This window comes from Diabrotica virgifera, chromosome 5, assembly GCF_917563875.1.
Source record: "Diabrotica virgifera virgifera chromosome 5, PGI_DIABVI_V3a".
NCBI lineage: Eukaryota > Metazoa > Arthropoda > Insecta > Coleoptera > Chrysomelidae > Diabrotica > Diabrotica virgifera.
Window position 1 is genome coordinate 80,259,810 of NC_065447.1, and position 16,307 is coordinate 80,276,116.

The window sequence follows — 16,307 nt, forward strand, 5'->3', positions numbered from 1 at the left end:
TTATTTAATTGTCGCAAATCATACATAAAAAATGAATAAAAAATCTCAGGGTGCCTTTTTATAATATCAAGAAAATGTCTAAATTATCTTACGTTATACTTATCTTCTCTCGTGGGTTCAGTATCTCTTAGTTGATCCTAATCGGGATAAAATAGGAAAAAGAAATAAAGCAAAAATATAAAATAAACATACAGAATTGTCTTTTATTTATCAAAATCAATACTCTAAAAATCTATCAAATCTAAAACCTGTGGATACAGATGTCCGAATGAAATTTTTACCACTTAAATTTATTCTAGTTAAAATAAAACAATTTATCGGTTTGTTCCCGATGACTTTGGTAAAACAAATTAAACAAAACAAATTTATGTATTCGCAAAATTACCTATATTTCCTATTTACTTTTTGAAATATTGGAACTTTAATTCATATGCTTTTTACTCAAAGTTTTAGTTTCCGAACATAAAAATATCTTTCACATAAATTGACTGACCTTTTTCTTCACTCACTCTGATGTCTTCTCGTGACCCAAAACAGCTCTCCCTCGTTGACTATGTTAAAGGCTACTCATCAAAGCCCTCTCCGTTCTCCAGCTTCAAAACTATCAGCATACCAGCACCAATTCTCCAACGAGCCAAAGCCTCTTTTGACCAGTACTCGATTCACACAAACTCCAAAAATTCTCTGCTCTCCTTCTCACAATAATACAGAACCAAAGAGGTATTTCGTCTCAATTTGATCTGTCTCTCGTTCCACTTTTCAGCACTATTCTCCACTATCAAACAACCACTGGTACTTGCTAACTACTTATCCACGAAAACGTCGAACTGCTCCTCAGCGATGCCAATAACATACTGCCTTCTTTTTCAAATTCACTCAACATTCAAACCACTTTTCCCCTTCCAAATTGCCAAGAATCAGAAACATTTCTCTTTTCCATTCGACAAACAAACAGTCATTTTCAAAATTATTCCGACCATCCTAATTACTTTCGGGGAACCCTACAACATTTACTCGGGTTGAAACAAAGATATTAAAATTCCAAACTTTCTTTTAAATCATTTTTCTAGAAAATGATAATTACCTCTACCTGTGGATTCTATAGTTCCCGTAATAAACAATCTTTTTCCATTTTAAATCTAAATACATCGTCCTTTTCACTTTAATTATTCACAAAAGTCTTTAATGGTTCATCGGAAAGCTCATTAAAAAAGAAATCCACTTACATCCAAACTAAATTCTAATAAATATTTACAGATCAATATACAGGGTGTATCAAATTTATGTGCCCGCGTTATTTAAAAAAAATTTAATTTAATTTTCATTTTGCCTTTGATTGATAAATTGAAAACACAATAACCTCCCCGCCTTGTTTTGAGATAAAATCAGTATTAATAAGTGCAACAAAAATATGATTTTCTCTCGACAACAAAACTTTTCTATTGTGTCAAAATATTGAGTCCCACCTGAAAAACAATTGCTTTCTTTTTCCCAGTGTCTGTACTTAGATGGGATATGGTAAGTTTTCGATCGAAAATTTCCTAAGTCTTTAGTCTCAAATGAATTTTCATACTTTTTGGCTACTCTGTTTTCTTCATTTATTAAATTTTCACATTCCCTCAATATTACACGCAGTTCCTTCTCCTTTTCTTCTCCACATATCAATTTTATTTCTTCTTTTTTCTTTCTTAATCTCTCAGCTTTGTTTAACTTATCCACATACCTTCTCTCATCACGATCTTGACATTTATCTTTATCCTCTTTGTCTTCATAGGAATATTCCCTCCATGATTTAAAATCATACCAAAACGAATAAAAGTGTTCCACCTCTTCCTTTGTCGAATTTTCAGTTCCTAATTTGGGCACCCGTGTTTTTTCAGACCATCGGGAGTTTAAGTCAAAATAATACGTAAACGCTTTATAAAAGTCTTTTTTTATATCACTAGTACAAGGTAGATCATTGTCGAATTGTGGATCAACAGAATCGTACGCTCTTCTCCTACTTATATTTCCTAGAGTTTCATAAACCATTGTTATACAGGTAAAATAGTCATCATCTGTTTTGATTTCTTCCCCTAGCGCTTTACGTTTGTCAGGATGTTGCTTTAAGACTTTCTTCCTGTAGGCAGTTTTGATAATGTCATCTGTTGCTTTGTATCTTATATTTGGAATACATAGGACTTTGTAATGATCTTGTGACTTCCATTCTTTAGGGTCTAAACTTCTTAAATATTCTACATCGTCTTCATAGTCCACGTTTTCTGGAGTTAGTTCTTCCTCTTTGTCCTCTTTTGGAATATCAACTTCTAGTTCGATTAAGGGATGTTGCATAAAACGAAGTTCAGGTTCTCCTCCGCCTACATTTTCGTAAATAAAATAATATCTCAGCGCGACTGCTGTGCAAATAACACTTTTTTCAATTATGGCTTCTCCCCTGTTTACTTCTTCTTCAAATAACACAGTTTCAAAGGTATCTCTTTCGCCTTCTTTTTCTATTCTGATCTCTTCTTCTTCTGGGCTCATCTCATCTTTTGAGGAATCCCAAGCTTCATTTCCCTGTGTCAATCTTTTTTCTTCCTTTTCTTTTTCTGGGCTCATCTCTTCTTTTGAGGAATCCCAATCTTCATTTTCTTTTGTCAATCTTCTTTCTTCTTTTTCTTCTTCTGGGCTCATCTCTTTTTTCGAGGAATCCCAATCTTCATTTTCTTTTATCCATCTTCTTTCTTCTTTTTCTTCTTCTGGGCTCATCTCTTTTTTCGAGGAATCCCAATCTTCATTTTCTTTTATCAATCTTCTTTCTTCTTTTTCTTCTTCTGGACTCATCTCTTTTTTCGAGGAATTCCAATCGTCAATTTCCTTTGTCACTCTTTTTTCTTCTTTTTCTTCTTCTGGGCTCATCTCTTTTTTCGAGGAATCCCAGGCTTCATTGTTTTTATTTATCTTATGTTGCTTTCTCCTCTTTCTTCTCTGTCCTTGCTTCATTGCCAAATTCATTTCCACCGTTTGTTTTTTGCCAAAATTATCCTTTTTCCGTTTCTCATGTTCCTTGTCCATTTCCAGAATGTCCTGTTCTTTTTCTTTTGCTTGTTTTGTTTCCTGTTGATTGTTATCCATTTTTTGTTGTGTTTCCTTCATCGCTCGTTTTGTTTCTTCCTGATTTTCTTGCATTTTATCCATTTTATCCATCTTCTTTGATGTTTCTTCCTGATTTTTATCCCTTTTATTTAATATTTCGTCCCATTTTTGTCACTGGAGTTGCATCAGTTGTATTACTTTGTCTATTCCTGATAATTCCTGTTGTTCTGATGCCATGATTGTTGTTTCAAAAATGTCTTCTTGTTCTATATGTTCTTCTTGTTCCAAATGTTCTTCTTGTTTTTTGTTTTCTTTGCTTTTGCTTCTGGTTGTTATCGACATGTATTTAAAATTTATCCCCGCCTAATATGAAATCCGAAAATACCTTGTATGCTGTCGAGACGAAAATTTTTCTCTACCCAAATATAATCAATTTATCCCACAAAATTTTAAATGTTTCAAAATTCAAATCAATCAAAAATAAAATAAATATGTAAAAACTGTACCTAGATAAAAAAATTACGTCAAACAAATATTTCAAAAATTTTAAATATATCAACTTTTTCCGACAGGCAAATAAATTTTCCTTCACCTGTTTTTCCGTTTCCTATTCCCCTCAAATTCACAACCAGAGATACTTTAATGTCCTACGTTGGCTCGCCATGTTGTTATGATCTGCTTCTTATTAATTTTATATTAATTATTATTTATTTGATTAATTATTTAATTGTCGCAAATCATACATAAAAAATGAATAAAAAATCTCAGGGTGCCTTTTTATAATATCAAGAAAATGTCTAAATTATCTTACGTTATACTTATCTTCTCTCGTGGGTTCAGTATCTCTTAGTTGATCCTAATCGGGATAAAATAGGAAAAAGAAATAAAGCAAAAATATAAAATAAACATACAGAATTGTCTTTTATTTATCAAAATCAATACTCTAAAAATCTATCAAATCTAAAACCTGTGGATACAGATGTCCGAATGAAATTTTTACCACTTAAATTTATTCTAGTTAAAATAAAACAATTTATCGGTTTGTTCCCGATGACTTTGGTAAAACAAATTAAACAAAACAAATTTATGTATTCGCAAGATTACCTATATTTCCTATTTACTTTTTGAAATATTGGAACTTTAATTCATATGCTTTTTACTCAAAGTTTTAGTTTCCGAACATAAAAATATCTTTCACATAAATTGACTGACCTTTTTCTTCACTCACTCTGATGTCTTCTCGTGACCCAAAACAGCTCTCCCTCGTTGACTATGTTAAAGGCTACTCATCAAAGCCCTCTCCGTTCTCCAGCTTCAAAACTATCAGCATACCAGCACCAATTCTCCAACGAGCCAAAGCCTCTTTTGACCAGTACTCGATTCACACAAACTCCAAAAATTCTCTGCTCTCCTTCTCACAATAATACAGAACCAAAGAGGTATTTCGTCTCAATTTGATCTGTCTCTCGTTCCACTTTTCAGCACTATTCTCCACTATCAAACAACCACTGGTACTTGCTAACTACTTATCCACGAAAACGTCGAACTGCTCCTCAGCGATGCCAATAACATACTGCCTTCTTTTTCAAATTCACTCAACATTCAAACCACTTTTCCCCTTCCAAATTGCCAAGAATCAGAAACATTTCTCTTTTCCATTCGACAAACAAACAGTCATTTTCAAAATTATTCCGACCATCCTAATTACTTTCGGGGAACCCTACAACATTTACTCGGGTTGAAACAAAGATATTAAAATTCCAAACTTTCTTTTAAATCATTTTTCTAGAAAATGATAATTACCTCTACCTGTGGATTCTATAGTTCCCGTAATAAACAATCTTTTTCCATTTTAAATCTAAATACATCGTCCTTTTCACTTTAATTATTCACAAAAGTCTTTAATGGTTCATCGGAAAGCTCATTAAAAAAGAAATCCACTTACATCCAAACTAAATTCTAATAAATATTTACAGATCAATATATAGGGTGTATCAAATTTATGTGCCCGCGTTATTTAAAAAAAATTTAATTTAATTTTCATTTTGCCTTTGATTGATAAATTGAAAACACAATAATATGTTATGAGTATTTTAAAGATATGAAAATTGGTGTGGAGAAAGAGGATAAAAATAAAAAGGTGATGGTTAGAAAATTATGATCATATTGATTATATCTTTGCCGTAAATGCCGGTCAACTTTGACCGGTTGTATCTCAGGAATAACTCATCAGAATTAAACGTTTTTTCTTTTAAAAGAAGCGTCGCCGCTTTTTCCAATACCGTTTTCCCGACTTAATTTAATTTACTATTTCCCGAGATATTCTATTTGTTTATAAGCCAAAAAATTGTTTATTATTTTAAAATATTACTGAGGCCGCCTTAATAATCCAATTTCAATTCTCTAAAGTACATTAGATAGGTATAGTGTCTTTTTATACAAAAATCATAGTTATTCTTATGTATCATAATTATTGTGGTTATTATAGCGACCGTAAATTTTTAATTAACAATTCAATTGTTGCTAAACTGTTCATTCAATTTCCATCGTCTTCTGGATCTTTTTATATTACCAAAAGGAGCTTTTATATTACCAAGTTATTTAATTATTGATAAACAATTACGTATCTAAAATTTTAGTTGAAAATTAAAGATTTTGTTGGAAAAAATCGCATTTTACGGGGAAAATTTTCGTCGAAGTAAATCGGGAAAAACACGTCTCCATGCAGAATTCATTTACGGTGAATTTTTACTTGGGTGTTTTTGGTTAAAATCTTTGGAGTTATAGAGAAAAAATTGAAAAAAAAAACACGATTTTCGAGCGCCATTCTGTTTATTAGAAAAGTAGCACACTATCTGCGCACTTTGCATACCTATATTATTAATATATACAATCCTAAGATTCGATTCCAGCAATAAAATTGCTGGTAAATAACTTTTCCCAAAAATGGCCTATTCTCCGATAATCTGCCCAGACTATTATTGGAAGATATTGAGGTGACTAAATTTTAGTAGGTTTCTTGGTTTGGTTTCTCTCCGTATTATTTTGGCTTTGTATTTTCCTCTCTTTTATTAGCTAAAAATACAACTGGGGCTGCGAAGGGGCTGTACAATTCTTCTGTTAGCTTTTTCTCCAGTAGCACTGCAATTTGTTCTTCATTTTCCTTGTTAAATAATCTTCATCCAAATAAAGCATTATCATTTCATCATCTTGTTGTATTCATAAGATTTTTCTGACCTCAGGAACTAAAAGACAAATCTGTCTGGAGTGTCAATTGAATTAATACAAGATTTGACAATAAAAAATAAGCATAAACTATAAACAATACGTTATCTAATGCTTCTAGCCCCAAAAAAATTAAAGGAGAAAACTTACCAAAAAATTCGTTGTTTACAGATCTAAAACAAACAAGAAATTATTTCAATTTTTAAGTTAATAAATTCGTTTATAATTAAAAAAAATACAGGATCCTTTGTAAAAGGTATATTTAAAAGAGCCCAATAAGGGTTACATCACAAAACAAAACGATTTCGGATTAACAAGTAATCCATCATAAGTGTTAAGCCTTTAGCATGCATGCGTGAGCCACCAAAAAGTTATGGGTAAAAACCCTTTAAAAGTTGGAAAATATTAAACGATACTACATATTATTATGATTAAAATAAATAGATGTTGCAAATATTTCTGGATATTCCCCAGGGCAACACAGGACTCTAACCCACGTGGATGTGATATGAAAGGGATGAACCTCACATATTGAAAATTGAGTGTCAACTCAAGTTGACACATCCACGTGGGTTAGATTTCTGTGTTGCCCTGGGTAATATCCAGGAATATTTGCAACATCCATCTATTTTAATCATAAAATGTAGTATCGTTTAAGATCTTGCAACTTTTAAAGGGTTTTTACCCATAATTTTTTGGTGGCTCACGCATGCATGCTATTGGCTTAACACTGATGAAAACGTTTTGTTTTGTGATGTAACCATTTTTGGGGTCTTTTAGATATACGTTTTACAAAGGATCCTGTATTTTTGGTGATTTATGGTATAGAGCCAGCTACAGGAATTTTATTTTTCTCGTGAAATTTTTTCGTTTATAATAATTATTAAATTTTATTATTTTAATTATTTTATTTTATTATTAGTAATTTAATTTTATCTGCCTTATTTACATTCATATTTCAGACATATACTATATATTTTACTCTACGTCAACCAAACACCAACAGAAGAAGTGATCACTACAACTTCCTCGGCACCATTATAAAAGAAGATCAGACAAATAACCAAACGATAGGAGCCCGCATCGGACAAGCTAAATTCCTTTTTTATGGTGTTAAATCATGAACCCTAAACGATGATATATGGAGAAGATTAGAAGCATTTGAGATAAGGCTATATCAGAGAATACTTAAGATTCCGTGGACTGGCACGAGTCACAAATAAGGAGGTCCTTAAAGAATGAAGAAGAACCGAAAGGCACCGATACCATAAAAGCTCTAAAGCTACTTTACTTCGGACACTTTATGCGAAATGAATCCAGATATGCACTCCTACAAGCCATCCTGCAAGGAAAAATTTGGAAAGCGAGGTCCAGGAACTTACGCTTACTTTCTTACTCCCAGGAACGCTCTTACTCCTTTTCATATGTTCAGTTTGGGTCTCACAGAGTCACCTAACTGTGAGTGTGGAAAAGAAGGTGATCTACTACATATTCTCCTCGAATGTTTCCATCAATCAGTAAGTATAAACAAATTTTATGATAATCTTAATATTTTAAAAATTCCACTTCCCGTCTACCTAAACAATTTGATTTTTTCTGAAGATATTAATACATTAAAAACAATTTACGAATATATCAAAAAATGTAAATATAAATTGTAGCAATATAATTATCCCTGTATTTAGTAATTTTGTTAAAACAAAACAGTCATGTTTGTTAAAACAAAACAAACATGTTTGTTTTGTTGTTATTTTTTTAACCCTGTAGATTTAAATAATTATTGTATATTATAATTGAAAAAAAAAAAGAGAAAAAAAAAAGGAAAAAAAAAGAAAAAAAACTAAGAAGATGTAAACCTCCGAGATGTTGAATCGGGTTTATGTCTTAACGTAGTAAAAAAAAACAAATTAAAAATATAATAAAAAAAATATACAAAAAAAATAAATATATACAAAAAAATATTTACATCCAAAACAGTGTATTTTTTAGATAGTAGTATGTTAGTTTGTTATGTACATATATTTAGAGTTAGAAATACAGAAAAAATTCCTCTGATTGAAATAAAATTGTTTGTTTTTAAAATAAAATGTCTGGCTAATTGGCTCAGCCAAGGCCATTAAATTAAAAAAAAAGAGGAAGAAGAAGATCATCCTGGTTAAAGAATCTCAAAACTTGGTTCAATATAACTGTGTGCTGCTTTTCCGCACTGCTGCGAACAAGACAAAGATTGCCATGATGATTGCCAACGTTCACCACAGATAAGCATACCAAGAAGAACAAGATTATACATTTAAAAGTAGATGCCTTCAAAACAATATTGTAAATACTTTTATTGTTCGTTCCTGGGACCGAACGTCTAACTACAATTTTATGATAAGCTATACAATAGTAATCAAAATTAGAATACAAACATTTAAAGCTGCATATCTCAATGACATTTTTGCAGTGTCCGACCGCAAAAACGTCCCCTGTATTTTGTCCTTCAAGCATACTATCACGTTTTAAATTTTTATAAAGCGTTCATTAGAAAATAAGACTGTTGTTAGGAATTCCGGAAATTACCCGCTTAATGCCATAACATTCTTGTTTGTTAACATTTTCCTCATATTTCCTACTTATTACCTTCAATCACACGTAAAGATATACAGGGTGTCCAGAAACTCTACCGACAAACGAAGACAGGAGATTCCTAAGATAATTTTAAGACAATTTAACCAAATTCACCTAGTCCGAAAATGCTTCCTAAGGGAGATGGCGTCTTGTAATTAGTTTTTCTTAAATACCTCCAGAACGCTTCTAGTTAGAAAAACGAAAATTATTAAACATATTTATCTTCCAGAGGTAAATCGATTCCATCCATTGTGAATTTCTATTACCAGTCATAGGCGTACGTTTTGGGTGGGGCAACGGGTATTTTATCGCATAACTTTTTATCTTTAACTTTTAAGCATTTTTGATACTATATTATTAAATTGTGAGGTATTCTAGTACTAAAAGGTATTCTTGCTTTAAGTCGGTAGAACACACCGTTTTCTAGAAAAATCGATTTGAAAATTTTTCGTCCTTTGAATTTGAAAAAAAAAATTGAAAAACGATTTAAAAAAACGGTGTATTTTACCAACTTAAAGCAAGAGTAACTTTTACTACTAGGATACCTCATAATTTAGTAATCTAGTGTCAAAAATGCTTAAAAATTAAAGACAAAAAAGTTCCCATAAAATAACCGTTGACCTACCCAAAACAGACGCATATTAGCCTATTGATTATGTATTTTAGAAATAAACTACAACTTTACCGGGGTTTTACTGTTTAATATAATCAATGGACCTTTAAATATGAAAAAACGCGGAATGCTACGATTTAAAGGGGTGCGTTTTTGAGAAAGGGGTGAATTAGTCCCTAGGCACAGGGCGAATTAGGGTAGGTAGTTCTATGCACTTTTGGCACAAACACGTCTACAGGAAAATTGTTCCAGATTAAATTTACTATCAAAATATCACATTTTAAAGTCAAAAATATTTTTTTTTACAAAAATATATTCAAAAGAAAAGCAAGAGGACAACACGAAAGATAGCAATTTTGTTTTTTGTCCCATAACTTTTTCCCATTGGGATATAGGTATAGGCATTGCTTCATAGAAAAAAACTTCGGTCCTTCCTCTTTAAAATGGTGTTTTCTAGAATTCTCTATAATTTACAGTTTACAACATATTATTTTTCAAAGTTCGTTACTCACAGCGATTTTGGCCCATTTTCCTTGTTACTTCGCAAACATTGTTCTGTAACCTTTTTCTACGTAGCTTTATGTATATGCAATGGTACATTTATTAGGAAGAAAATTCAATTACCCTTAAAATGGTCTACTGTAGAAGGCTGTGTTATTATTTTTAAGCAAGATATGGTTTTTGAAAATTTTTTACTAATAATGAATTTTGATATATTTGTCGATTATTATTAAATTTCTCATTGTAATTTTTTTTATTGTATATTTAGTTATATACATTGTGCAATAAAAAAGAAAGCCTATTTTCTTTACTTTAAAATGGTGTATTGTAAAAAATTCTAGGACTATTTTTAAAAAAGATATGATTTCTCAAAATGTGACATATACACATGCTACAGGTCCCACTAAGTTGGAACCATATGGAAAACTTTTTTATTATTAACTTTATGAAAAAAAATTATTCTTTATAAAATGCTCTGCATAATCTAAGACCTAAGATGCAATCATCAGATATAAAATTTTATCAATAGTGTACGAGGTATGTTAAAAAATATGAATCTCTCTCCAGAGTAAAGTACCTTTATATTTTACAATATGGAAAAGTGTTATTAAGAAAAGTTATTTGGAATTAAAAATTATGTTATAATATGTAATTATATTCTTCTAATTGAAAAAAATAAAAAATTTAAAATTTTTCTCAAATTACAGATACCCTTGGATATCCTACGGATATCTTGTTTAAAAATAATCCTAGAATTTTTTGCAATACACCATTTTAACGTAAAGAAAATAAGCTTTTTCTATTGTACAATGTATATACCTAGATGTACAAGAAAAAAAGTCATAATAAGAAATTTAAACAATACTCATAAAAAATTTCAAAAATCATTAAAAGTATAAAATCTTGAAAAAACATACCTAACTTGCTTAAAAAATAGTCCCACAACCATATACAATATACTATTTTAAAGGTAATGGATTTCTATTTCTACTAAACCTACCATTACATATATCTAGAAATGCGAAGAAAAAAGTTACAAAACAATGTTTGCAAAATAATGGGGAAATGGCCCAAAAATGCTGTGAGCGGCTAAATTTGAAAAATCGCATTTCGGAAAATATAAATCCTAGTGACTTTTACTAAACGTTATTTTAAAGAGAAAGGACTGAAGTTATTTTTCGCTGAAACAATATCAATACCTATATCCCCGAGGAAAAAAGTTATGGGACAAAGAACAAAATTGCTTTCTTTGGTGTTTTTTTCTTGCTTTTCTTTTGAATATATTTTTGTAAAAAATATATTTTTTACTTTAAAATATAATATTTCGATAGTAAATTTAACCTGGAACAATTTACCTATAGACGTGTTTGTGCTAAAAGTGCATACAACTCACCCTAATTCACCCTGAGCCTAGGGACTAATTCGTTCCTTTCTCAAAAACGCACCCATTTAAATGGTAGCACTCCGCGGTTTTCTTCAAATATAGAGATCCATTGACCATATTAGATAATAAAATCTCATTAACGATGTAGTTCCTTTTAGCTCTCTTATTTTGAACATAATCAATAGCCTATATGACCGATACTAGAAATTCGCAATTAATGAAATCGATTCATCTCTGGAATATAATTAAACGTAGAAGTTTTCGTTTTTCTGAATATTTTTTTTTTAATTTTTTTTTGAAATTTAAATAACGAAACATTTTTAAATCGATTTTTCTAGAAAACGGTGTATCCTATCAACTTAAAACAAGAGTACCTTTTAGTATAAGAATACCTCACAATTTAATAATCCAGAGTCAAAAATGCTTAAATATTAAAGACAAAAAAGTTATGCGATAAAGTAACCGTTGCCCTACCCAAAACGGACGCCTATGACCGGTACTATAAATTTTCAAAGGATGGAATCGATTTATCTCTAGAAGATAAATACGCAAACCACTTTTTGTGTTTCTAAATAGAAGAGTTCCGGAGGTATTTAAGAAAAACTAATTACCAGACGCCATCTTCAAATAGCTCTAGCTCCCTGAAGGAAGCGTTTTCGGACTAAGTGAATTGGGTTAAATTGTCTTAAAATTATCTGAGGAATCTTCCGTATTCGTTTGTCGGTACAGTTTCTGGACACTCTGTACATGAAACAATCAGTGTTTGGACAAATCGTGTAGAGCAGTGTTTCCCAACCTTTTTTGTGTCATGCCCCACCTTAGTCTTTCTAAAATTCTTATGCCCCCTATGTAACATACATATTTTTTAATATTAAAAAATTGAATATATTTATGAAGAAATCACTAGGAAATTTGTAACGAAACAAAGTAAATTTTAAAAACATATAACGAAAAATTTGAATTCAAATTCCAATATTAATTTTCCAGATTTTTCTAATTAATTTATTTTAATTTAGTGAGATCCTTGCGCTTGATTTTTGCTGCTTGCTGCCCAGAGATTTTATATTAACTTCCAATTTCCTTAACTTCAGTCTCAAGTCTCCACGTTGTGTAACGATGTCGAGCCGATGTCTTTTGTACCAGTAAATCATTTACTGCACTAAATCCACTTTTAGCTAACTATGAAAATGGAAACGGTAGCAATAGCTTTTTTGTACATTTGGTTGAATTTGGGTATTTGACTTCTATTTCATTAATATAATAATTTCATAATTTTACATTATTTAGAAATTCTCAGACTTCTTCTTCTTCTTGATACTGCATATTTGATATATCAGACAAATCCACTAACATTGGCTGCATCATCTATGTTGTAAGATCAGTTTGTTTTAAATCAGAAAATATTTCTTTTATTTTAGCCGACAGAATATTCAGATCATTGACAATAACAAGTAAAGCGGTATCAGTTACTTCAGATTTTTGGAGCAAATGAAACTGTGCAAAGTTTTTATTATTAATAGGTTTCTGACATAACTCAATATTAGTAATGAAACCAAATATCTTCGTTTTGTATCGACAATAGTTTTATTTGTTATTTGAAGTCGCTTACTTAATATATATGTAAGTATATTTAGTCTTTCAAAGGTTTGGGCTAAATTACTCACAAACGCTCTACCATCGATTTTAGATGATAACAATGATGATGTACTCAGCAGATACTTCATATGAGGTTGTCGCTTAAAAAATCACTAACAGTATCAAACAGTTCCATAAGTCTTTTCAAGCAGGTCTTTTCAGATAGCCATCTTACTTCAGTATGAAGTAAAAGTTTCACGTGGGCTTCATTTTGTTTTTCACAAAATAGTTTCAATAGACGCTCACATTTTAACGTTAGATTTAATAGCATTAACACACTTTATTACGGAATGTAGTGCTTCATCTAGAACAGGCGAGATGTTTTTAGCTACTAAGTTTTCCCTATGAATAACACAATGCACAAAAATCATTTCTAGATTCGTATCTTTCATCAACTTTAGCAGGGATTTTGTTTGCCCATCATATTAGTAGCACCATCAGCAGCACAAGATGTAAGTTATTAATACTGCTTCACTGTCTCTCAAAGTTAATTCATCCATTTGCACTGAGAAATTTCTTGTTTTCAGCTTTTCAACAAGTTGTTTTTTAATATCTTTCAATTCCATCTATTCTTCTCTAACAGTATTGTTACGAAGCAGCATAGTTTTTACATCTTTGTCATATTTTTCAAGAACCGTTGTAAGAAATGCTGATATTGACGGTTTTATTAAATTATCTCCTATAGTTTGATTTTTTCCCGTTTTAGCGATGAATGAAGAAATTTGATAACTAGCCTTAAGCACACGATTGATTATTAGTTGAAGTATGAGCAGTAAATATAGACTTTAAGGTTTTTCACCGAAATCTAGCATTGTATTTAAATGACCCGAGCGAAAGTATTAAACTCATGTCGAGCCCATATTCGAATTGCCCCCTTAAAAATCAAAGTGCCACCCTGTGGGGCGTATAATTATTTAATATGCTATTTTCTTGTGGCATTTTATAGATTATAGACCAAGGAATTTAGGAAAGAATAAATCGATTTTGAAATTCAGCACCTAGGGACTTGCAACTTTTTGCATTGTGTTTAGGATGACGTCAGAAAAAAGTCTAAAATAGAAATATGGGTGGAAATGCATAATTGCATCCAAAAGTGCATAAAATTGTCAAAATCAGTATATTCAGGGTCATATTTTGTAATTTGTGGTTTTTTGGGGGTCAGTGAATACGAATACGCAATCAGAACAAACCCCCGAAGCACCTGGTACCCAGGGTTACTGATAAGGCACATCATCTGGAGTTTTGAGGGTTCTCGGCAATAAATTGATGCGATCAGATTCAAAGGAAATCAAAGTCGAGGGTTTTTGGGATTTCTACACCCGAATACATCATCAGAACCGACAATCGCGGTACATGGTGCCCAGGGTGCCTACTGAGGCAGGTCATCTTCTAGAGTTTCGAGGATTTTCGGCACTAAATTGATACAGACAGACTTCCTGGGGGGAGTTTTTGGGGTTGCTGAACACGAATATGACATCAACACCGACTAACGAAGTACCTAGTGCCCAGGTTGACTGAATTGTACGTCATCTTCTGGACTTTCGAGGGTTTTCGGTGTTAAGAGGTCTGTTCTGATGGCGTAGTCTTGTTCAGTAACCGTAAAAACTCCCCAAATAATCTTTTTGCATCAATTTAGTGTCGAAAAGCCTCGAACTTCCAGATGACGTGCCTTAGCAGTAACCCTGGGCACCAAGTGCTTCGGGGGTAGGTTCTTATTGCGTATTCGTGTTCAATGGCCCCAATAACCCCCCGAATAACAAAATCTGGTCCTTAATATATTGATTTTGATATGTTTATGCACTTTTGGATGCATTTTATGCACTTTAAAATGCAAATTATGCATTTCCACCCATTATTCTATTGTAGTTTTTTCTATTTACATTCAATGCAAAAATATGGAAGTCTTATACTAAAGTCACAATCAAGATGCAGTAGAAATAAACAAACCAAGACAGTTCAATGTTACGAGGAGCACTCCCAAATTATGATTCTCAATGCATATACATTGAATAAATTTCAAATCAGGATTTACAAAGTTTATACATTGTAAATCATGATTCGAGGGTGCTTCTCGTAACATTGAAGTGTCTTGGTTTGTTTATTTGTACTGCATCTTGATTGTGACTTTAGTATAGTGCTGTAAAATACGATTTATTCCGGTGTTTTTAGTGTTAAATGCCCTGTTCTATTAATACAATTTAGTATTTTAGTTGGAAATAAGCCACAATTTTACTTTGAAATTAAGTTTATTTAAAAAATTGAAAAAAATCCCTTTGTAAAACGTATAAATTTTATTAAAATCCCTTTAACGGCTACATCACAGAACGTTTTCGATTTTATTAAAAATCATCATCAGTGTTAGAACAGGTTGGATGCCAGCTGAACCACCAAAGAAATACTAGGGTAAAAACCCTTTAAATGTTATATAGTCGCATTAAAGGTGCATACTGGATTAAAACTTTATAGGATGGATATACAAATATACACTCTGGGCCAAAATTAACCGGCCACCTTAAAAATGGGTCATTTTTGATGTCTTATATCTCCTAAACCTGTTGTCCGATTTAAGTGATTTTTCTAATATGTTATAGCCTTATACAATATTGTCCAATATACGATATTGTCCTTAACAATATCGTTATAAAAATATTGTTGCTAAACAGGTAAATTTTCATTGTATACCGGGTGTACGAATCAAACTGTGTTTTTTCTTAAAGTTTGCATCACCCTGTGGAATATTCTAGCATTTGTAGAATACTGAAATTAAAACCTAACTATAGCCTTATGCTTTCTAAACATTCTGTTTGATTCTGTTGATTGATTCGCTTATGTTGTATAATAAAAAAGTTAGGTGCTTTAACAACTAGACATGTTTTTTATCAATACAGGGTGTTTTTTAAAAAAATTGGCAAAGTTTAAGGGGTAATTCTGCATGAAAAATAATGACAGTTTGCTTTATAAACTTATGTCCGCAAATGCTGCGTTTGCGAGATAGGGGATGTTGAAAATTTTCTGAAAAACTGACGATTTATTTATTGCTTTAAAACCAGTTGAGATATGCAAATGCAATTTGGTGGTTTTTATGACGTAGTTATTGCATAGTTTTTGATATATAATTAATAATTTAATATTCACCATTGAATAATATGAGCCATCATATTACCCGTATGGGCGCCAATGGTAAATATTAAATGCTTAATTGTATGCCAAAAAATGTGCAATAACTACGTATTAAAACCCACCAAATTTCATGTGCTCGTCTCA

At 31.4% G+C, this 16,307-nt stretch overlaps 1 protein-coding gene across 2 annotated transcripts in view; it reads right to left on the reverse strand.

Annotated features, from left to right (window-relative positions):
• Positions 1–16,307, reverse strand: part of LOC114334644 (disheveled-associated activator of morphogenesis 1) — a 951,114-nt gene that overhangs the window by 784,906 nt on the left and 149,901 nt on the right. For both annotated transcript variants that reach the window (XM_050650176.1, XM_050650175.1), the window contains exon 2: positions 6,451–6,473. The gene's annotated coding sequence lies outside the window, so the exon portion shown is untranslated. The remainder of the gene's footprint in view (positions 1–6,450; positions 6,474–16,307) is intronic.